At 45.4% G+C, this 24,104-nt stretch overlaps 1 long non-coding RNA gene across 1 annotated transcript; it reads right to left on the reverse strand.

Annotated features, from left to right (window-relative positions):
• Positions 1-10,385: 10,385 nt before the first annotated feature.
• On the reverse strand, positions 10,386-15,140 carry LOC143831354 (uncharacterized). Its single transcript, XR_013228846.1, has 3 exons — positions 15,007-15,140; positions 14,189-14,371; positions 10,386-10,568 (listed from the first exon to the last, which is right to left on the reverse strand). It is a non-coding gene; the product is annotated as an uncharacterized LOC143831354 (long non-coding RNA).
• Between the last annotated feature and the right edge of the window lie 8,964 nt (positions 15,141-24,104).

Consider the following 24,104-nt stretch of genomic DNA (forward strand, 5'->3'; position numbering starts at 1 on the left):
CCCACAGGGTGTCTGTTGTGGGGAGAGGAAAGGGAAGGCGACTGTAAGCCGCTTTGAGACTCCTTCGGGTAGAGAAAAGCGGCATATAAGAACCAACTCTTCTTCTGCATATATTATACCCTGCCTCTCTTGCAATTTGGAACACTCAAGACACTATACATCTGATTGCCCAGGCCCTGACTTGAGCTAGCCCTAGTTCTCATCAGTCAAAAGTCTGTTACATGCCCTCCTACTAGGATGGAGAAATGAAATCTTTTGTTTTTACCTCGTCAGGTCTAGTCAGTGGAGCTAGACTGAGCATTTGTTTGCTAACAGACTGGAACTCCTACATATTCTGGAGCATTCACAGTGCAATCCTAACAGACATATTCCGTTCTACATCCATTGATTTCAACGATATTTAGGAGGGCCTGTTTGGGATTGTATTGTAAAAGTGCATAAGCCTTGAAAGTACAATGCTTTAAAAAGTCCTGGCCAGGAAGGCTCAGGCTAGGCCAACCTCAACATCTCTTGTAAGCTAAGGAGGGTCAGTCCTGGGCCCATTCTGCACATGTTGGATAATGAACTTCCAGTGTGCTTTTGCAGCTAGATTTTCCTGTGCAGAATTCGATAATCTACTTCTGAAGTCCAATGAAAATGCATTATCCAATGCGTGCATAATAGACCCTGGTTAGTTCAAGGGACTGCTGGGTTGCTAGGCAGATGCAGGCAATGGCAATCCACCTCTGTTCACCTCTTGCCTTGAAGGCCCTATTGGGGGTGACAAGTTCACCAAAGTCAGTCAGTCATTTCAGCTTGATTGGCCTTCAAAAGATACTACAAACCGTAAGATCTCGACAACCCAACAAAAGGCTTTCATATAATCACCAGATAAAACCAAATTTAAAGCAAGAGAATTAATGCAACATGAAGGTAGAATTCATTTATATATTATTTGGCTTTAACTGATCCAGCTTTCACCAAAAATGTTGCAACCTCAGTAGCAGTTTCAGGGCTGTAGTCATTCAGTAAATGCCATAACCTCTAGCCCGAAAACTGTGCTAGAAGTGATGCCAGCTGGCCACACCTCCCTGCCAAGCCTGAGAAGGACTTGGGGGTGAGTTCACTTGGTTCACTAAGCTGTTTCCCGAAACTTTCATCCTGCAATAGGGTGGAGAAAAGCCTCCTTCAAGAATTTTGTAATTAATAAGTCTAGAGCTGCAGAACACAACTTCTTTATTGCAACCCAACTCCAACTAACATAGGAAAATGAAAGTTAAGGAAAAAGAACAAATTCAGGAGGTAGATCTTCCTTCCACATCTAATCAGGCTTCAGTTAACTCTATACTATCCAGTTTACTACAGGGAAACTTGATGAAAAGGGCAGTCTACGACTATACGTTGAATAGACTCAGGCCTACACATTCTGCAGGACCAAAGCCTTTCATGGGAGGGGATATGATGGAATCTTCCACACTCAAGTCAATGTGCTTTCAAGAGTGTAAGAGATTTCCAACCAGGGCTCCATGAGAGCTTTCCAGGGGCTTCCCAGCCTTTCCCCTATATTGTGCCTTAATGGACTTGGTCACAAGCTATTTCCAGTACTGGTTGCTTCCATTGACCTGACGGTTGCATTCTCGTACGGAAAGGGGCAGAGCCTGGATGCCTACTCCTGCCTCAAACCACCTCCTCTCTCTCCCACCCACCCCCAAGTCCTTCTCAGGCATGGCAGGGAGGCGTGGCCAGCTGGCATCACTTCTAGCCCAGTTTTCAGGCTCCTTGAAGCCTGAAAAATATTTCAGGGGCTCCTCCATGGTCAAAAGGTTGATGCAACTCTACTTAGGATTGTACTGTAAAACTACACTATGCTTAATGGCAGAATCCTGGGGGCAAATGTTTACAATGACAGTTTAGACCAGCTTTTTTCAACCATGGAGGAGCCCCTGAAATACATTTTCAGGATTCAAGGACCGCCCAGAAGTGGTCAGTTGGTCGCCCTTCCCTGCCATGCCCGCAGAAGTGACATAAGCATCCCCACCTTTTACCCTCCTTTTACTCCCACCCCTCACCTTTACTACTACTACTACTACTACTACAACTGATCCCCCCCTTTGATTGTTATATCCACGGCCTACTCACCAAGCCCTCCAGGCAGAGGTGGCCAGTTCCCCAGTTTGTGGCCAAGTCCATTAAGGTAGGAGAGGAAAGGCTGTGGACCCCCTCTGGAGCTCCCACAGACCCCCAGTGGTCCACAGACCCCTAAGTTGGGAACCTCTGGTTTAGACTCACCAGGAGCAGAAAAGCTTAAGGTGATGCACACTTTACATGTGAAGAAGACTTCACCATCTAAAGATGCTGCTAGGAACCATCAAGATTTTAGTGGTTCTCAGCCGTAGGCCAAGAGACTGATGATGGGCAATCTGAGGTTTCTATTTCATGCAGCCCTGAGCATTTTTGCACATCTTTTAAAACAGATGAAGCACCTTTCTTGTGAAATGAAATGACCAACCAGCAGTTAAATGCATAAATATTTATGCTGTGCTTCTTTTGAGAATAGTAATTAAAATTAGTAGTAATGGGTTGGTCAGATGCATTATGGAGGCAGGGAAAAAACTAGGAACTGGAAGAAGAAGAAGAAGCCTGCATCAGTTCCTGTTGAAGATCCCATCTGTAGGCACCCAACGATGAACTTACTTTCCCCATTCTCAGATCCCTTGTCGAGAATTTCACCCCCTCTTCCAGATGTTTTTCCAGTGGAACACAACTGTTTTGATTACAAGTACTGAGGCATCTCTGGGCTAATCAGACTATTTTGACATTTGGGAGAGCTTAGCCATCTTTCAGAACAACACAGTCTGCAGATAGTGTTTCAGTGCTGAGCCTGCAAATGCTGCATTTTCTGTGCACTGTGCTGTTGTGGCTGTCATGGATTTTTTTTTTTTTAGACATCTCCTAGCAGAGCAAATAGGAATGTGTGAGAGAAGGAAAGAGTGTCTGGGGCCCTTCTAGCTGAAGCTGTGTGCAAATACTGTTTTGGCAGGAGAATTTGCAGCAAGTTCCATTTCTCAGTCAATCACCAGAAACTGAAAATGGTTTTATTGGCCATGCAATCTTTTGTTAAAAGCTGCAAAAGCTAGCAAACAGCTGATGCCCTGCTTTAGCAAGGGGGTCGAAGCATTCCTAACATTGTTGTAGGGTCCCTTCTTTATCCGACAGGCTCTCAATAGCCCACTCCTTTGCATTTGAGTTGCTACTTATGTCAACCAGCTATTTCCTCAGCCTATTTTCAAGTCTGGATTAGCCAGTGCTTTTTTTATGGGTTGGCAAAACGTGCTGCAGCGAAAGGGAAATGCCAGTGGAACAGCTTTTCAGCATCAGCCAATCCCAGCCGATTGGCTGGATGTGTTAAAGTTTCCTTTGAGACCAATGACCATGTAAGTAATGCAGCACAGAACTACTGTGACTCAGCAAGGCAAGGGGAGGATGTGAGAATTACTCACTGGGACTGGAGGATTCGTTGCGTTTAGCTATTTAAAGGCAAAGGCAGGAAGAAAGCCAATAGCATCGTGTGCCTTTCATCCACGATTGGCCAGATTCGTGAATACCACCCCAGACGTTGGGAAAGGACTTTGGGGCAGTAGAAGACAAGTAGCAGGTCCCAGGTTGGGCCCCAAGGTACAATTCCGGGTGTCGCTGCCTAGAGATGGGCACGAACTGTGTGATGAGCCAAAACTTGTGCCGAATTCTGACTGGTTCGGAACTGGGGAGGCGATATTCGGGGCATGGGCTCAAAGACATTTCCAAGCTTTTGGGCACGGCTTGGGGCAGCTCAGAAAACGAAATCCCCACAGAAAGAACTCTGTGGTGAAAATTCTAGACCAGGGGTAGTCAACCTGTGGTCCTCCAGATGTCCATGGACTACAATTCCCATGAGCCCCTGCCAGCATTTGTGGCTCATGGGGATTGTAGTCCATGGACATCTGGAGGACCACAGGTTGACTACCCCTGTTCTAGACAACAGTGGAGGTGGTGTTTTCCACCCTTGGAAATGCAAACAGGGGTCCTCCATAGCTTCTGCCTGTCAGTAATGGAGATTTCATTCGTCATCCTGGGACTCAGATCTATATGAGTGTAGGGCGCTAGCAGCTTCACTTGGTGAAGGTGGAAAAATGCCAGTTCAGCTGCCTTTGAAACCTGTGCCTCCATTGTAAGGGAGGCATCAAGTATCACACCCAGATTCCTGGCTGATTGTACAGCTGTCAGCCGCCCCCTGTCCAGACAGGGCAATCGTGCTTCCTCACCTAACCCTTTTCCATCCATCCAGAGCAGTGGTCGCCAACCTGCGGCCCGTGGCCCGGTGCAGGGCCGCAAAGGCCATGGCGCCGGGCCGCGGCTCCCTCTCCCCGCCCCCGCCCCAGGCCGGGAAGCTTCTTACTGCGGGAGGGCGGGGAGAGGGAATCAGGGCCGGGCCACGCCCGTGCGGGCCGCGCCCGCGGGTGCAGCCCGATGCACGGGCGCGGCCCGATGCACGGGCGCGGCCCAATGCACGGGCGCGGCCCGCGAGTGCGGCCCGATGCACGGGCGCGGCCCACGGGTGCGGCCCGCGGGTGCGGCCCGAAGCGCAGGCACGGCCCGCGGGCGCGGCCCGACGCGTGGGCGCAGCCCTCGGGCGCGGCCCGGTGTGTGGGCGTGGCCCGCAGGGGTGCGGTCCGCGCGGGTGCGGCCCGATGCCTTGCCGGTCCCCAGCCACAGAAAGGTTGGGGACCACTGATCTAGAGGACCTCAATCTTGGAGGGGTTGCGTTTCAGGCCACCAGTGTTCTCTGGAAGCACCTGCAAAGGGCACACCACAGTTAGTCACAGCTGGAGGAAGGGGAATTGGTCACCAGTGGGAGGTAGAAGAGGCACACTCCCAGTCATCAGGGAGAGGAGGGGAGCAGGCCAGTCAAAGAGATGCTCTGGGCTCTGTAGTTGGAACTCCAAAGCAAGGCATTTGCCTAGAGGTCATGCTCACGGGGATGCGTTTTTCCTGCCTTATGCACCATATCACTGCCTGGTACACCTTCCCTCCAGGAGGATGGTGAGCCTGCCATGTGCCACTTCATGGTGGAGCTGGTCAAGGCTGAGTTGACCAACCTATGGGATTAAAATAAAATCAGAGTCCAGTAGCACCTTTAAGACCAACAAAGATTTATTCAAGGCGTGAGCTTTCGAGTGCATAACAGTAGGAATATATAAGCAAAAGTTAATTTTGTTACATTAGTAAACTGTAAAGGTAAAGGTAAAGGTATCCCCTGTGCAAGCACCGAGTCATGTCTGACCCTTGGGGTGACGCCCTCCAGCGTTTTCATGGCAGACTCAATACGGGGTGGTTTGCCAGTGCCTTCCCCAGTCATTACCGTTTACCCCCCAGCAAGCTGGGTACTCATTTTACCGACCTCGGAAGGATGGAAGGCTGAGTCAACCTTGAGCCGGCTGCTGGGATTGAACTCCCAGCCTCATGGGCAAAGCTTTCAGACGGCTGCCTTACCACTCTGCACCACAAGAGGCTCTTTAGTAAACTGTGTAAACAAGATTAACTTTTGTTATATATTCCTACTGTTATGATGGTCAGTTCTTAGTCTGACAAAGAGTGCTTGCACTCAAAAGCTCACACCTTGAATAAATCTTTGTTGATCTTAAAGGTGCTGCTGGACTCTGATTTCATTATAATCCTATAGGTTGGTCAGTTGGGGATTCAGTTCATGAGGAGGGGTTTCTGGGGGCCCAGTAGATATTGTTGGTTTGGTCAACCTCAACCAAATGATTGGCAGAAGACCTCTATTTTGCAGTAGAGAGGGAGGCATCGAGGATCATGCCCAGGTTTCTGGCAGAGTGAGCCACTGATAGCTCTAAACCAGGGGTAGTCAAACTGCGGCCCTCCAGATGTCCATGGACTACAATTCCCAGGAGCCCCTGCCAGCTCTAAACCATTCAGGTTGGGCAATTGTGCTTCCTCGCTTGGGCCCTTCTTGCCCAGCCATAGGACCTCCATCTCTGAAGGGTTGAGCTCCAGACAACTCTGCTTGAGCCACGTCGTCACTGCTTCCAGACATCTCAGGGGTGTCTTAGATGTGAAGCAGAACGCAATGGTTATGAAGAGCAAGTTCGGATGGACTCTACTGCTGCAGGGGTTAAGGTTTTTGTTTTTTGTTTAATATGCTTCCCAACATTAATAATTCCTATAAGAAGGGAGCTAAGCTACAGTTTTTCTTCCTAGTGAACTTAATTTTTTTTTAAGCATTTTTACACGGGAGGGATGCCGGCCTCCAGGTAAGAACCTGGGAACTTCTGGAACTACAGCCCATCTCCAGACTACACAGGTCAGTTCCCCTGGAAAAAAAATGGAGGCAGAGGGTGGAATCTATGACATTAAACACTGCTGAGGTTCTTGTTCTCCCTAGGCACCCCCTCCCAATCTCCATGAGTTTCCCAACTTGGAGCTGGCAACTCTCCGGCCAAGGGGAGTTAGGGATACCAACCTCCAGGTGGGACCTGGAATTACAGCTCATTGCCAGACTAGGGAGATCGGTTCCCTTGGAGAAAATGGATAGAAAACACTTAAAATGTGACCATCCTCCCCTGCAGTCTGAAGTGGAACAGCCCGTTTCCCCACCTTACAAGCCTACCACCTCATTCTGCTGCTGTGTAGACCTTGCCTCCATTCAGAAATGCCGGGGAGTGACATTCTCTGCTTGAGGCGTAGAAGAACTGCTGCCAAGGTAGATAATATATAGACCATGGTGTGAGACAGCTTCCTATGTATGTTCACCAGGAATTCTCTAGTTCCACAAATCTGGGGAGGAGAGGGGGAGATGGAAAAGGGATTATGAGAACAAATAAGGTTAGGAAGATGAAGACCACCAGGATGTCTCCTGCATTGTTGACCCCAGACTACAAGCGCAGTATTAAGCAGAGGACACCTTTGTGTTTAATAATCACTCATTTGCTAAAGTTCTATCCTGACTATCAAAGCAGCTTACAGTTGTTAAACAAAAATTAAAGGATATAATAGCTGTGTAAGAGACAAGGGAGTTCCACTGGATTCTGCTTTCCCACCCTTCCCCCCACATGACAAGCTGAGCCTTTTGAAATACCCTCTTCTACACAATAATTAAAAGTAAAGGGAACCTTCCCCTCCCTTTGCCTCAGGTCACCCTTCTGTTGGCACAAGACAGAAGTCAAATAGCAACCATACTTTTAGTTGTAGCAGTATTTGACAGTAATCAGTACAAGAATGAGGTTTTCAAACCATCTGTCATAGCAAGTTTTTCTAGATCAAGGGGGGAAAATGTCTTCTTCCTCAGCATTAAGAAGGGCTGAACTACATGTGACAATGGAGGCAAGGTGACCACCAAAAGCATATTTCCAGTGTCAAACCTCTCCCTCCCCTATTTCCGCAGTAGCATAGGATCGTCAGCTCTGTATAGGGAAATTCCAGGAGATTTTGGGGTGGACCCTGAGGAGGGTGGGGTTTCAGGAGGTAAGGACGACTTCAGTGGGAAATGATGCCAATGAGATCGTCTTCCAAGGCAGCCATTTTCTCCAGGGGAACTGATCCTTGTTAGCTAGAGCAGGGGTAGTCAAGCTGTGGTCCTCCAGATGTCAATGTACTACAATTCCCATGAGCCCCTGCCAGAGTTTGTGGCTCATGGAAATTGTAGTCTATGGACATCTGGAGGACCACAGGTTGACTACCTCCGACTCCTACCTGGAGACTAGTATCTCCATGTAACATACACTTTTACTTACATGTGACGCTATATCATGTGTACAATCCCATGTCTCCTCAGCATGAACCATGTTGTGTATCAATGGGGAGGCATCAAATCTTAAAGAAGTGAAACAATATAATACACAGGAATGGCATGGGGCGGGGGGGGGGGAGAGAACATAACTGGTGAGACAGCTCTCAAATTCTCCAGAGCTCATCAGGATGGATATTTAAAAATGGAACAGGGGGAGAAATAACGATAAAATTAGTTATGATGATTCAGGCCTCTTGTTTGCATTCTGTGTATTATGCCAGTGATGAGTGAGTAGATGAAGTGGGGTGAGGTGGACCTGTTAGCAAAACCTTTAGCCTTCTGAAAAGAGCTTTAGCTTTTTGAGGAAGAGAAAATGACAGCTTCCAAATTCATTGGGTCAAGGTCATGTTGACTCCTCCTGGCTGCCTAAGATTACCCAAAGAAACAAGATCATGGAAAACAAGGTGTCACTCCTTCGCCCCTCAGTACGATTGGGGCCTGTCCAGACAACCAACTCACTGACCAGTTAAGAAAAAAAAACAACGAAGATGGTGGATTGTATGTGTGAACATATATTGTGTGTGTGTGTGTGTGTGAGAGAGAGAGAGAGAGAGAGAGAGAGAGGAGGAATACTTGTTCTGATTGTTTCTGAATAATCACATGAACATACTCTCCAAGTGGAAACTAGATATATCTGATTTCAAGCCAAGTGCATAGTTGAATGCTATGCTATTATTATGCTATAGCAATTATTCTCCACAAGATTTGCTTGTTCACATGAGGAAATCCAGTTGTGAATGATTACAGTGCCATAGGTGGCAGGTGAATACCAGAAGTGAAAACCCGTCTTCCAATGCAGCCGTTTTGGCAAGATTAAGAAATGATTGGGGGGTGGTAAATGGAGGGTAACAGAGGCCTCATGTTAGAAGCCACTTTCAGTTTTGCTTTTTAATTGAAAAAGTTAGTGACGCGACTCCCTCAAAGACTCCATTTTGCAAGGCTCATCTGTCAAAGCGCAGCTGGCACTGTTCATGGCCTGTGTCACTTGGAGATGATGCTGCCCTCAAATTTTATAATAGGAGAGCTCTGAATGGATATCTTGTTCACTTGCCAGTAACTGTGCCGTTACTTTATCTTAGTCTGTAGTGGACAAAATGGCTGACACCCAACCCATTGAAGAAGCTGGCAGTGTCCGCGTCATGCTTGACATATCCTCCGTATTACAAGGACGGTGATATAATTAAGAGTCCAGTTGCCAGAATTAATTCCTTCATCAAGAAATTCTTTCTCTGCTCATATGAATGGTGTACACATTTGTGAGTGTTCCAGAACTGAACTGTACTCTCAGGGGGAAAAAAAGAAAGAAAATAGTTTCTTTGACAAACTTACTGTTTTTTTTTAAAGAACCAACTCTGGAATCTGTGGAATTTTCAAAACATTTGCAGATCTTTAAAGCACCAACAACAAAGTCTTTTGGAGCTCAGTATGTCACAGAAACTGGACCAAATTGCTATGTTGCCTCTGAAAACATTTCTCAGCATATGAGTCAGTGTATGTGTTGATATAAATCCCTAGTGGTCTCAATGGAGATTTTTCCTCCTTCTCGATTTCCTCCTAATTTTCAGTTAATAAGACAAGTACTACCATTCAAAGCCAAAGCAGTTACATACTATGGGAGTCATAGCTGTGATCATGTATAGGAGTTTGAGTGTGTAACCAAAGGGAGAGCAATTGGATTGGATATACATATTTATTTATTTATTTAGTTGGTTGGTTGGTTAGTTGGTTGGTTGGTTGGTTGGTTGGTTGGTTGGTTGGTTGGTTGGTTGGTTGGTTGGTTGGTTGGTTGGTTGGTTAGTTAGTTAGTTAGTTAGTTAGTTAGTTAGTTAGTTAGTTAGTTATAGCCTGCTGCTCTCAGAACCGGCTCGTGGTGGGTTACACAAAATAATCCGCACAATAAAACACAATAAAACCCCATTTTCTACAGTGCAACAATACAAGTTCAACAGGTGGCAAAACCATAACCCCCTTAAGACAAACCCTTATGAAGGCAGCATTTGGGATATACATGTGGGATAAGTACTCAGAAGGTAATGGAGAACACATAGAGTACCAACACTGGGTTATTCCTGAAGTTTGTGGGAGGGGAAGGAGCTTAGTGGGAACATAATGCCGTAGAGCCACCTTCTAAAGCAGCCATTTCTTAATGTAGACCTGCCGAGGACCAAGCTTAGGTCTGAGGCAGGATCAAAATCTGGGACAGTTCATTGGCCAGCATGCAGTTGGACTCACTGCAACATACAGTCGGTTTAAAGTGAAACTGACCAGTAGCACACACTGGTGGGAAAGTTCTATTGTGTCGTGTGTGTATATCTGTTAGGCATTTGGTGGGTTTTTCAGTTCAGTTCTTGCTCTCTTTCTGTGCCATGCTGGGATCCAAATAAAGAGCTTAATAATTTCCAGTGTACACGTTCTTCCAAACCCAAGGATTTGACACGTCTTCATCGAGTTCCCAATAAGCAAATCCGTTGTAAACAAGAAATCTCTTTATTGAAGAAAATTTTGAAACAAGAGCAAGGATTTCCCTTGCCAGAACTGAATAGCAAAATGACAAGCACACTTTTGAGTTTCCATCACAACCCATCCGTCCAATTCTTGCTCAATAACTTGCTGGGCTCTCCCTCTTCTCAGGACAAGTTTCCCCTGGCTGAAGCACACCCAAGCTTCGAGTCACTACACACGTAGATGTCCAGCAATGTCACAGTGATAACACACCTGGAAGTAGAGGAGCTGTGAAACATCCCTGTAAATTAAAACATGGGTTAAAAAGGTCAAGGGGAACATTACCTAATCAAAGCCTAGAAGCATATAACAAGTCAAAAATCATGAAATGGTATGAGAAAGTATTACATATAAACAGGTAAACAAAAATCACATGCAAGGTCATGAAAACAGGCACACAGGATTTTGACACCTACAGGGAAACAGATCTCTGTCGTCTAGAGATCAGTTATAATTCCAGGAAAGCTTCAGCCCGACCTTGAGGTTTGTGGGCTTAAGAACACGTGAAGCCCACATGCTCAAGTGGGAGATTAATGAAGACAGGAGGGAGGGTGAAGGGCTCCATCAGCCTTGCAGGGATCTCTTCCTTCTTTCATGGAGAGTGGCTTGCGCGAGAGGAGGAACCAGGCCCATGCCTTTTCATTTTCAACACTGCATTTGATCCCAACATTTTCTCTGGTAATAAAATCACACTTGTTGATCCGTCATGTCATGAGAGGGTACCCGGGGAGCTTTGGAGATGGAGAAAGTGTTTATTGGCGGCAGCCGTCTTGTGCGCCACATCGAACTGCGCCAGGATTTGGCTGCTTTCCCACAGCATGTCAGGAAGCGGAAGGCGAAAAGAAGACCTCCTGACCAAAGTGAGCGAAGAAAAGGGTTAAGTTTGGGGGGAGGGAGAGGGAAAGCAAGCTGCATTTCCTCTCCACTTCTTTCCCAAATTGCTTGAAAATATTGCAGTGCTTGGGTGTGCAAGGGAAACGTGCCCTCCGGCCGGCTGGCCTGCCTGCCTGGCTTGCATGAACAGCCCTTTGCAGACCACCTCCTGACCTCTTGTCACCCACTCAGGAGTCACACTTTCCCAAATGAGAAATCTCAGTGTGAGTGACAAGTCTGCTGCTGCAGGAAGCACAGAGCAGCCTTGTCTCCCAGGTGTCTGTGGCTTTGCTTTTAGGCCTGTTTGTTTATTTTGTTGCTTAAGGTGTATTTCCAGACTTGCAAAAAAAAAAATAGGGGGGGGGGAAAGATACACACAACAACATCACACACCACCTGTTAAAGAGCCAGTGTTCAGTCTACGGCAGGGGTAGTCAAACTGCGGCCCTCCAGATGTCCATGGACTACAATTCCCAGGAGCCCCCTGCCAGCGAATGCTGGCAGGGGGCTCCTGGGAATTGTAGTCCATGGACATCTGGTGGGCCACAGTTTGACTACCCCTGGTCTACGGGCTGAGTGTCAATGATTTTAAAGGGACAGGCATAAGTTGCAGTTGCCTCTTCCTCCCCTACGACTGTCGCCTTCTTGCAGAAATTATGGCTTTGTTTTCTTCACAGGTTGCAGAAACCTGCCGAGGGCTAGCATCAGCAGTGTGCAACATACCCAGTACACACATTCCCATGTTGCAATTGGGCAATGCATGGATTTTTTTTGATGAGTGAGTGTCTTGTTTTCTCCTGAACCAGAACCCTAATTGTCCAACTGAACCTGCATGGAAACTCCACGTCACCCAAATAAACGTGGTAAAATCACATCACGTGATGAGGGATGGGAGATTCAGCTGAGAGCCTCATCCCTTTTTTTGAGAAAGTTACTACCTTGCTGGATCAGGAGATTGCTGTGGATATAGTTTATCTCGATTTCAGTAAAGCTTTTGATGTACAACATGATATTCTTGTTGACAAGTTGGTAAAATGTGGTATGGATCCTATTCCTGTTAGGTGGATTGAGAACTGGTTGACAGATCGCACTTAAAGGGTGCTTGTTGATGGTTTGTCATCTTCTTGGAGAGGAGGGACAAGTGGAATGCCTCAGAGATCTTTCCTGGTCCCTGTGTTTTTTTAACATACATGATTTGGATGAAGGAATAGAGGAGGTGCTTGTTACATTTGCAGATGACACTAAACTGGGAGAGGTAGCAAACACTGCAAACACAGCAGAAGACAGAATCAGGATACAAGATGATCTTGATAGGCTGGAAAACTGGGCTAAAATGAATAGATGGATTTCAATAGTGATAAATGTAAAGTTCTGCCTTTAGGTACGAAAAATCAAATATATCATTATAGGATGGGGGAGACCTGTCTTGGCAGTAGTATGTGAAAAAAGGATCTCTGGATCTTATAGATAATATACTAAACATGAGTCAGCAGTGTGACTTGGCTAAAAAGGCAAATAGGATTTTGGCCTGTATCAACAGAATTATAGTGTCCAGATCACATGAGTTGAAATTACCTAGTTGGGACACACTTAAACTAACGAACAGCACACAGTAATAATATGGCCTATACTCCTATCCCTCCACCAAGGCATCTTTATGAACCTCCCACTAAATCGCTATTAAAGCGGCAGGGTATTTTTTTAAAAGGTAAAGGTATCCCCTGTGCAAGCAGCGAGTCATGTCTGACCCTTGGGGTGACGCCCTCTAGCGTTTTCATGGCAGACTCAATACGGGGTGGTTTGCCAGTGCCTTCCCCAGTCATTACCGTTTACCCCCCAGCAAGCTCGGAAGGATGGAAGGCTGAGTCAACCTTGAGCCGGCTGCTGGGATTGAACTCCCAGCCTCATGGGCAGAGCTTTCAGCATGTTTGCTGCCTTACCACCCTGCGCCACGAGAGGCTCTTAGGGTATTTTTACTCCAGGCTTAATAGCAACCTACAAACCAACACAAAACTTAGTCATCTGTCATGTACTTACACATATTAGCAACACTATAAAACTCTGTTTTACTTCTCAAGCTGTTTTGCCAACAGCCTCAAATGCTGGCTTTTACACAATATACATAAAAATCCGCCATGAATCCTACCTCCTTGCTTCCTTAATGTTTTTCTGTTTGTGTTTTTCACTTGGTAGTCTAACCTATCAATCCTTCCGCAAACATGAGTGGTAATTTAGGGCAGAGAGAAAGAAAGAGAGCCCGCGAGCAAGCAGGGTCATTCATTCATATTTTGCTTCCTGCTTCCCCAGAAACAGACACGGGCCGCTGACACAGAGCTAGCAATTCCACTGTTAATTTACACACAAAAGAGCAAATGTAGTTATTGTCACAATCTAATGGAGAGCAGTCCATTAGTGAAAATTGCTCGTCTACAATAGACAATGCCTATTGCAAGTCTCTCTCTGCATTTTAATCATCTGTATCCCCCCCTCTCCCCCCGCCCCGCTTCTCCTTGCTGCCCATCAGAAACAACAGGCCCGGTTTTCTCCTTCTTATTCTAATGAACGAGATTCTTGTTGCAGTAGAAAAGGAGTCCAGTAGCTTCTTAAAGACGAACACAATTTGTGGCAGGGCCTGAGCTTTCGTGAGTCACTGCTCACTTCTTTGGACAGTGATTCTTCAGTTAGTTATCTGAAGTTATCTGAAGATAATGAAATCAGAGTCCAGTGGCACCTTTAAGACCAACTAAGATTTGTTCAGGACGTGAGCTTTCGAGTACAAGTACTCTTCGTCAGACCATGATCTTCATACATGACAGGGAATATACAGCAAAAATCAATTCTGTTACATCAGTTGACTGTGTCACAACCAAATACAGCCAATGATAATCCTTTGTCAAAACAGCCAATCAATCCCCTAGAATTCAGTGTACTTTACAAAAACACAGGGAGAAACCAAACTGACTTTTTTGAGTGATCAAAGGTTCTCACCTCCCCATATGTTGCTTGCTCCATCCGTCTCCATCCATCTGAAGATGTGAGCAGTGACTCTTGAAAGCTCCGACCCCTTCCAACACAGATGTTGTCGGCCTTTACAATTCTGCTGGACTCTTTTCTCCCGCTACAGACCACCACAGCTCCCCTTCTTGATCTATCTCCACAGAATTCTTCTTGCTGTTGACAGAGAGCCAAATCAAATCCCCTCTGAACACCAAGTGGGGTAAAAAGATAAAGGTAAAGGTATCCCCTGTGCAAGCACCGGGTCATGTCTGACCCTTGGGGTGACGCCCTCTAGCGTTTTCATGGCAGACTCAATACAGGGTGGTTTGCTAGTGCCTTCCCCAGTCATTACTGCTTACCCCCCAGCAAGCTGGGTACTCATTTTACCAACCTCGGAAGGATGAAAGGCTGCGTCAACCTTGGGCCGGCTGCTGGGATTGAACTCCCAGCCTCATGGGCAGAGCTTCAGAGAGCATGTCTGCTGCCTTACCACTCTGCGCCACAAGAGGCTCTACCAAGTGGGACAAAACCAGCTAAATGTGAGATACGGAGGAAAAACTGGGATTGCTGGCTTCCAAAGGGGTCCTGGGGATCTCCTGGGATTACAGCTGATCTCCAGTCAACAGAGATCCGTTCCCCTAGAAAAGGGCTGCTTTGGAGGAAGGACTGTATGGCGTTGTATCCTTCTTAGGTCCCTCCCCAGGCTTCACCACAAATCTCCAGGAATTTCCCATCTTCCCTAGAGTTGGCAACCACAGAAGGGGAACCCCATAGCAACACGTGAGAACGAAGCATAATTTTTTAAATACCTCTTTCATCTGTCTCACGGCAGGAGGAGCTTCTGTCTATTAATGACACCCATTAAACCACATTGTAAAAATCAATTCTCAATGGAAGCTCTCAGAGGCAGGGGAGCTGGTTGGCTGGAGATGAAAGTTGTTCACCTGCAAGACACAGATATCAGTACAAAGGTACTGCAGCCTTCTATGGCACACCGGCGACTTTTACCCTATTTTCCTCAGTGGACTGACTGCGCTCCTTTCCCCGTGGTGAATGCAACACTAAGTGCTGAATTTGCGGGCACTTCCGCAAAGACATTTTACTCCTTCTCCTGAGAGTAATTGCTGTGCAGTTGTCTGAAGCAATCTGTGCGGCAGAGCAAATATCAGCCCACTGGGATCACACTGCTTGGGTTTGATTGAATTTTAGTCATCTCGAAATCATCAGCGCAAGATGCCGTCTAAATAAACACCCCTTTGTTTTATATTTAGGAGTTACATTAAGTTCCTCTAACCCTGATTTTTTAAAAACTGATTTTTTCTTACTTGCTATCATCATTGTTCCCGAAAGGACAAGTCATGAGTCAGGGGTTGCACTCAGGCAAGGAGGGGATGCAAAAGCTAGAAATGTAGATAGATGACACAGAATTTTGTAGTCTGGGACAAGTTTCAGTTCCCACAAATATTCCGTTACTTATGAACATTTCTTTATAGAGCTAAAAGCACCACGAGAAAAAGAAACAGGACATGGAAAGGGGGCAGGAAAAAGAAGCGCACTGCAGAATTGGAACCGAATGCCTTGTCCCTATTTATACAGCGCCAACCTAAGGCCAGCCTTTCTTAACTTTTTTTACCCTTGAGAAACCCCTGAAACTTTCTTAAGGGTTTGAGAAACCCCAGCAGTGGAGCAATAGTGCAGAATATGGTTGGGAAGCATAGAATCATAGAATCATAGAATCACAGAATCACAGAATCATTGAGTTGGAAGGGGCCATACAGGCCATCTAGTCCAACCCCTGCTCAACGCAGGATCAGCCCTAAGTATCCTAAAGCTCTGTACATGTTCACCTGGGGCCCCTCCCCTTCCCACCCCCTCCAGGCCTGTCATTGGCCATTTTGGGTGGGGTGGGTGGGTTAACATGAGTATATATGGTCATATCACCTGATAAATGTTTAGCAAATTTAAAATATATATTTAAAATTCATTAACTCCCACCCATCCAGGAAAACCAGGGCCACCAAGAAACCCCAGGATTTCACAAAACCCTGGTTAAGAAAGTCCGATCTATGTGTCTACAAAGGTTTCACATTGGCCGGGGAGCAGCAAAAGAACTTTGCCTCACATGAGAGATGAGAGTTTTATGGCTCCCAGATGCACACGGCATCTTTCCTCTGTGTAGCCAGAGCCTGCGGGGAAAGGCGGATTTCACCGCCCCCTGTCGCCACACTGTTACGGCGTACACAAATGGATGCATGGAGCTGCTATTGTTAGCAGCATCATTTTTACAGCAGAGCCAATAGGGGCTTTGTGGAGGAGTTTGCATCCATGAAAACAGTCTGGGGCACAAAGCCCTCATTGAACAGGAGACACAAAGTCCTTGTGTTGTTCTTCAACAAACACAAAGACCTTGTAATGTCTAAGATGGAGCCTTACAAGTTCACTGAAATCAATAGGCTTAGAAGGATATGACTCTGCTTAGGATGATACCTTTAATATAATCAGTCAACGTTTTCATTAGAAGAAGAAGAGTTGGTTCTTATGTGCCGCCTTTTTTCTACCAGCAGGAGTCTCAAAGCGGCTTACAATCGTCTCCCTTTCCTCTGGAGAGCCAGTTTGGTGTAGTGGTTAGGAGTGTGGACTTCTAATCTGGCATGCCAGGTTCGATTCCGCACTCCCCCACATGCAACCAGCTGGGTGACCTTGGGCTCACCACAGCACTGATAAAAACTGTTCTGACTGAGCAGTGATATCAGGGCTCTCTCAGCCTCACCCACCCCACAGGGTGTCTGTTGTGGGGAGAGGAATGGGAAGGTGACTGTAAGCCGCTTTGAGCCTCCTTCGGGTAGGGAAAAGCGGCATATAAGAACCAACTCTTCTTCTTCTTCTTCTCTCTCCACAATATCAATTGCTGTTACTTTATCATTATTTTTAGATATGTCGTTACCTACCTTGAGCCTTTGAGGAGGGGTGGGATAGAAATAAATTGATGTGGTGGTAAAATAAAGAGATAAAAATGAACAAATCTTTATTTTTCTCACCCACCCTTCCAATATAGCTCAGAGTGGGTGACAGCAACATTAAAAACAATAATTTATGGCAAAGCATAACATCATCTAATTTTCCCCAACTAAAACATTGCAGATTAGGGGTGGGGGTTTCTAGGGTTTACGGAGCAGATCTTCTTGGTGGTTATTTTGGCCTGGTGGGACAGCTCTGTCTTGCAGGTCCTGAAGAACTTATTAAGACCTCGCAGGGCCGTGATCTCTTTAGGTGGAGCATTCCACCAAGCTGGGAGCAGGGCTGGAAAAGCCCTGAGCCTGGTCAAGATCAGTGTCACTTCCTTTGGGTCATGGATCCTGAGCAGATGCTGGCAGGGGCTCCTGCGAATTGTAGTCCATTGACATCTGGAGGACCACAGGTTGACTACCCCTGCTCTAGATATATTGGTCCCAGATTATTTAGGGTTTTAAAAGTTAACGCCAAAACCTTGTTGTCTTTAAAATAGAAGAAGAAGAAGAAGAAGAAGAAGAAGAAGAAGAAGAAGAAGAAGAAGAAGAAGAAGAAGAAGAAGAAGAAGAAGAACTGGAACCAGTAATTTCCACATAATAGAAACGTCTGCAATCCTCCCACACTTCTCTGCCCATTTTAGCATCTCTGGCTCTCTTTTACCCAAATACCCAAAGGAATGCTAAGATGGATATATGTTTGTGTGACACGTGCTCACCATCTGAAAACAAGTATGCTTTTCCCTTCAGCAGTACGGAGATGTAATCAATCAGTTATCTGATTAAAGCTTATATTGTTCAGTTGACTCAAATTGCTTTACTTTGGTGACAGCCCTAATTTTCTTTATTCATCTGATTTCTGTGGCTGTATATGAGTCTGAAAAAATAAGAACTCCAATTGACTTGCGGACAATATGAGTCACCACTACAATCAATCAAAAAGGAAGGACAATGTGTCAGCGTTAGGACACACACTTTGCCTGCCAAAGCTTCCCCCCCCCCCTCTTTCAAGCCCTGGCTCCAGGGACCTTGGGCAGCCAGTGGCAGAAAAGATTTCTGTCTGCCTGAGACCTGATCAGGAAACTGTCAGAAGCCAGCAGAGGTGAGACTCAGCATAAATCAGATTCGGTATCAAGGCAGCTTCAAATATCCATTAGAAAAGCCCAGACTGATTTCCAAGAAGGTGCATCAAGATTTTCAGTCTGAGGGTAACTGTACTGGAATGCAATACTGTAGGACATTTATAGATCAGTCGTTTTGGAAAGTCAAACTGTGAACATGGAAACATTTTATCAACTCATATGTATTGCTTACACAGTCCTTCCGTGAACAGAAAGCAGGATATTGCTCACAAACCTGTCCTTTGGAAAGTTATGTGGATCTTATATCCTGATGCGGCTTTTCCAGATGGGCTGTGGAATCCTTGCCTTGAATGCAAAGGGAATTTGAAATGAGTTGGGATTGACCCTGACAGATCCAGATCCTATGCAAGCTTTTATTTTCCAGAAGTAAATCACACCAAATTCAATAATGCTTATGTCCAAATAAATGTGCACAGGCATGCATCCTAACCATGCAATCCAATGCTTGCTTACTCACAAAAGGTCTAACTATCCATAATCAGAGGTCCCTAAACTTTTTGAGTATGACCATTTTTGACATTAAAAAACATTGCAAATCCCTTTATAGTAATTATACTATTATTATCTGTTGATTGCAAAAATGCATGACAAAAAGATCAAAATGATGGTGCAGGTGAATTAGTGGACTGTCTGTAGCCTCCTAGGGGGTCCCTGATCCCCAGTTTGGGAGCTACCTCATTACATTATCTATGCGCATTTGATTTCTATCTTAGCGTCTTTTGAGCAGATGTGCCCTGCTAGTTCTGTACTCTGAACCCAATTCCCAGGCAGGGGCGTGATTCAGATCAGGACCATGTAAGGCTTGCCATCCTCCAGATGAGGCCTGGAAATTTATCATAATCACAGTTGATCATCATACATGAGAGATCTGTTCTTCTGGAGAACATGGCTCCTTTGGAGGGTGGACTCTCTAGAATTTATCCCACTGAGATCCCTCCTTAGACTCCTCCCATGATTCTCCAAGAACCTCCCAATTTGGACTGGACAGCCCTAGGAACAAGACTGGGCATGAAATTCTACCCCCCCCCCCAAAAAAAACCCAACCTGGTAGTGTCCCAACTTGCAGCAACCCCAAGGAGCTGCTAGTTGTCCCATTTGAAAAATTTACATGGCCTGATTTTTCTACTTAGAGTTCTCCAGTAGGGCTGTTTCAGATCAGGAAAAAAGCACTAGGTCAGGACAGAGGCTTAAGGATCCACGCTGCCTGCATACCTGGAAACTGAGTTTCAAGCACAGAAAAAGTAGCCTTGAACCAGATCTATGGAATTCAGTGATTCCTATTCCCTAATGCAGCCATTCTCAACTTTTTACCATTGAGAACCCCCAGAAACATTCTTTGGACTTTGAGAAATGCCAGAAGTGGTTTGTTCATGCAAAATATGGTTGAGAAGCATTGCTGTGTACCCACCCATCTGGGGCCCTTCTCCTTCCTACCCGCTCCAGGCCCATCATTGGCCATTTGGGGGGGGGGCACCATTTAACAAATTTTTAAAATATATCAAAAATTATGAACTCTCATCCAATTGGGAAACGCCCTCAAGAAACGCCAAGGTTTCACAAAACCCTGATCGACCGTTTATGCACTGGGAACTTCACTGCCCCACTTGGGGGGGGGGATGAGGTGCACCAGGCCAAATGTCAATCTCCTCTCTCCTTCCTGCTTGATTGTGTGGGGGGGATTGACCATGTGCACTTTTGTCTACCTTCCTGGCCATCTCTGAAGCTAGAGTGCGCATAGGGAGGAGATCAAGCTGGCATTGAAGGAGCATGAAGCTGGAGAGAGCTTTATTTCTAGCCTTTTGTCCCCCAACACAGCCAGAGCATGCAGGGGGAGGTTGGAGGGGGAAGTCTCCTACAGTCTTTAAATTGATGTCCTGGCCAATCAGCAACAGACTACCATGCTAAATCAACAGTAGAGACACAGAGAAGAGGGTGGAAGATAAATAAAAAATGCAGACATCTAACTTTCAATACTAGGCTTTCAGAGTGCGTTTCTAAGATTTAGCAAATAGTATGCACTCCCAGATAGCCCAGGGAAAAGGTTGTGTCACCACAGAGTCAATAACGGACATTGCAGGTGGCAAATTTAAAGTGATCAAATAAAAATGGAAATTGGAAAAGGTGCAGATTGCTTTTTAAAATATGGGCTGATAGAGGATAAAAATCGCAGTGCAGATAAGTCCCTACTCACTTCCTGTGATTTCTGTGCAAGTTACTTCTTTGGGGCATGCTCCCTGACTGAAAGGCAACTGCTGTGACTCAAACAGAGATGCAATGGGCACCCACATCTAATATCTACCTTACAGCAGCTAGCTGTAACCCAGAAGAACAAAAACAGGAATCACAAAGGCAACATTGTGCAGTAATTTCCTTTCTGTATGTTTAATATTAGATCAAAATAAAGAGTCAACCAGAAAGGGATCCTAGGTTAAGTAACCCGCTTTTTGCCAATGTGATATGCATTATTATTAATTTTATAAGATAACGATATGTTGAAGGTATGTTTCACTGTAGCTTTGAAATATCTTAGAATTATAAAATCATAGAGTTGGAAGGGACCTCCTGGGTAATCTAATCCAACCCCCTGCACCATGCAGGACATCCACAGCCCTATCACTGACAGTGTAACCCACTCGAATCCTTACAAAATCAGCCTCTCCGTCAGATAGCTATCCAGCCTCTGTTTAAAAATTTCCAAATATGGAGATCCTACCACCTCCCCAGGAAGCATATTCCATTGAGAAACCACTCTAACTGTCAGGAACTTCTTCCGGATGTTTAGATGGAATTTCTTTTGAATTAATTTCATCCCATTGGATCTGGCCCATCCCTCCGGGGCAAGAGAGAACAACTCTGTTCCATCCTCGATATGGCAGCCTTTTAAATACTTGAAGATGGCTATCAGATCCCCTCTCAATCTTCTCCTCTCCAAGCTAAACAGACCAAGCTCCCCCAACCTTTCCTCATACATCTTGGTCTCCAAACCCCTCGTCATCTTTGTTGCACTCCTCTAGACATGCTCCAATTTGTCTACATCCCTGTTCAACTGGGATGTCCAAAACTGAACACAGTACTCCAAGTGAGGCTGAACCAGAGCAGAGTAATATGGTACTATCACTTCTCGTGATCTGGACATGATACTCCATTTGATACAGCCCAAAATCCCATTTGCCTTTTTAGCCACTGAGTCACACTGCTGACTCATGTTCAACGTGTGGTCTACTGAGACTCCTAGATCCTTTTCACACATACTACTGCCAAGACAAGTCTTCCATCCTATATTGGTGTATTTAGTTTTTCCAACCTAAATGCAGAACTGTACATTTGTCCCTATTGAATTTCATTTTATTTAATTTAGACCAGTTCTCAAGCCTATCAAGATCATCCTGTAATATACATCAAGATCATCTTGATATATTGCTCTTTGAAAATTTATGTTTGAGTATTATTTATGTATTTATTTACATTGTAGAGCAACCACTGACGAAAACAGGCAGAAAGAGGGTTATTTAACCTAGGATCCCATTCTGGTTGACTCTTTATTTTGATCTAATATTAAACATACAGTGAGGAAATTACGGCACAACATTGCCTTTGTGATTCCTGGTTTTGTTCTGAGTTTGTATTGAGGAATCTACGGTTCTGGTATCTGTTAGCTGTAACCCAGCAGACGCCTTACAACCATCCAAAGTGACTTTCTGTGCTGAACATGTCAGCCATCCCACCTGTTCTCAGTGCTGATCCAGGTGATTAAAGCTACAAAGCTGGTAAGGTGATACGTTTCATTGGCCCAACTTCTGCAGGATCTTGGAAAATGATGAAAGCACTCCAGAGACATTTTCTCAACAGCAACAATTAACAACCTAAGAATAATTCCAACCGCAAGGTTTCTCTACATGCTGGCCATAAGAACTATATCATACAAAATCCCAGTGGTGTTCGCAAGCCAAAATTAAATAATCATAAACTGTTTATAACGAGGCAGCTATTATGATCTTGCTGGAGATACAAATAGAAATAAATATATATATTGCCTCTACTGCTTTGTTTCTAGTTTTGTAATCCTGTGTGTGTGCGTGTGCACTATCTACCATTCTGCACGCATTGAATAATGGGCTTTTGCAGCTAGATTTTCCTAGGAAAATCTACTTCTAAAGTGCATTGAAAATGCATTATTCAATGTGTGAGGAATGATAGACAATACAAAATATATCCTGTCTGAATCTTTTTTGCATTGTTTCTCTTTGCTTGTGATCCCAATCCTTTTGTGTGGTTTGTTGTGTTGTTTGTTGCATGTCCCATGCACCATGGGAAGATGTCCCAAAAGAATGAGCCAGGATGTCTGCATTCAGCCGTCATGTGAAACCATCCCTAAAAAGAACTGTGGTTAATCAAACCAATTTCAAACACTGGTTTCAAATCCTGCTTCTGTAGACCCTAAATAACCATGATTTATAGAGCAGACTCCATTCTGACCATCACACTTAATTAAACCATGGTATTGCATGATGCCTGTATTCAACCTCTGACTTCCTCACAATGTCTAATAGAAATAGTATTGTGTTATCTCCATGACCATCCCCATCATTGGCTGACAAGATCAAAGAGAGCCACAGGACAATGACATCACATTTCCTTTGTGGTGGACATCATATAACAGGCAACACCATCAGTTTTGTGTCTAATGTCCGCTTTGACCCTAAGAAAAGTAGTTTTGGTTTCCAGTTATTTTAGATGAAAGAGGGGAGTGGGGTTAAGGATATCAGCAGGCTGTCCCTTGTGAACCACCACCTACTTCCCCCACAGGGCTTTACTTTCTGTGACTTCTGTGATCTTAGAACTTCTCTGCCTCAAGTGGTCCTTCATTCATTTCAATGGAAGAATGTCACCATGTGCATTGGCATTCCTTGGCATGTGCAGATTGACTCCCTCTGATGAAATGAAGCTGGAAACCCATATACTTGGAAGCCCTGTGCGCTAAAAGTAGATCATTTCTTCATTTGAAATGACTATATGTCAATCTCTCAGCTTATATGTATAGTTATTTAGAACATATGGCTATAGATATGGTATTCCCCCACCCATCAAGGCTAGTTTATCCTTGTGGTACATGTAGCATATGCTACATCACCTACGATTCCCTGCACAGTGCCTTCCATCCCATGGATCAGGGCCATAGCCTCTCTTCTTCCTCCTTTTCTCTCTCTCAGGACACTCAGAGTGACACCCCTTTCCATTGTGGGGGGCCCTCTGTGCCCAGCCTGGCTACTCCTGCCGCAACCGTACTCTTCTAGGCCCCACGAATTCTTAAACTGGCGCTATGGGCCCTACAGATCCATAAACCATCCCCCCCCCAATGAATTCTGATATCCAGAGCTTTCCTGTTCAGCTATGCTGCATAACACTTCTCATGCTGCAGGCAGAGGGAATTTTTTCTTTTGTTTCTTGTTTTTAATAATATGGCATCCAACGTGGAAACAGCCAAGAAACAGGGACAGGCTGCATGAGCCACACCCCCCACCTTTCAGCTGTAAGGATTATTACGCAGCTGAAGTTTGGCTCAGGCATCAGTGCCGCCTTCACTTCGTCCCAGAAACGAGGGAGACAAGGCGTTCAAAACAACCCAGACGCCTCCTGTTCAGGCACACCTCTATCTAGCCGGAGCCATCAGACTTGGCGATGGTTCCTGTTTTTCTCACAGGGATTGTTCCTGCCTCTGCTTGCAGCTTAGAGCCTGTGGGGCTGCTGATACGGCAGCCT

The sequence above is a fragment of the Paroedura picta genome, chromosome 3 (genome assembly GCF_049243985.1).
Source record: "Paroedura picta isolate Pp20150507F chromosome 3, Ppicta_v3.0, whole genome shotgun sequence".
Classification (NCBI taxonomy): Eukaryota; Metazoa; Chordata; class Lepidosauria; order Squamata; family Gekkonidae; genus Paroedura; species Paroedura picta.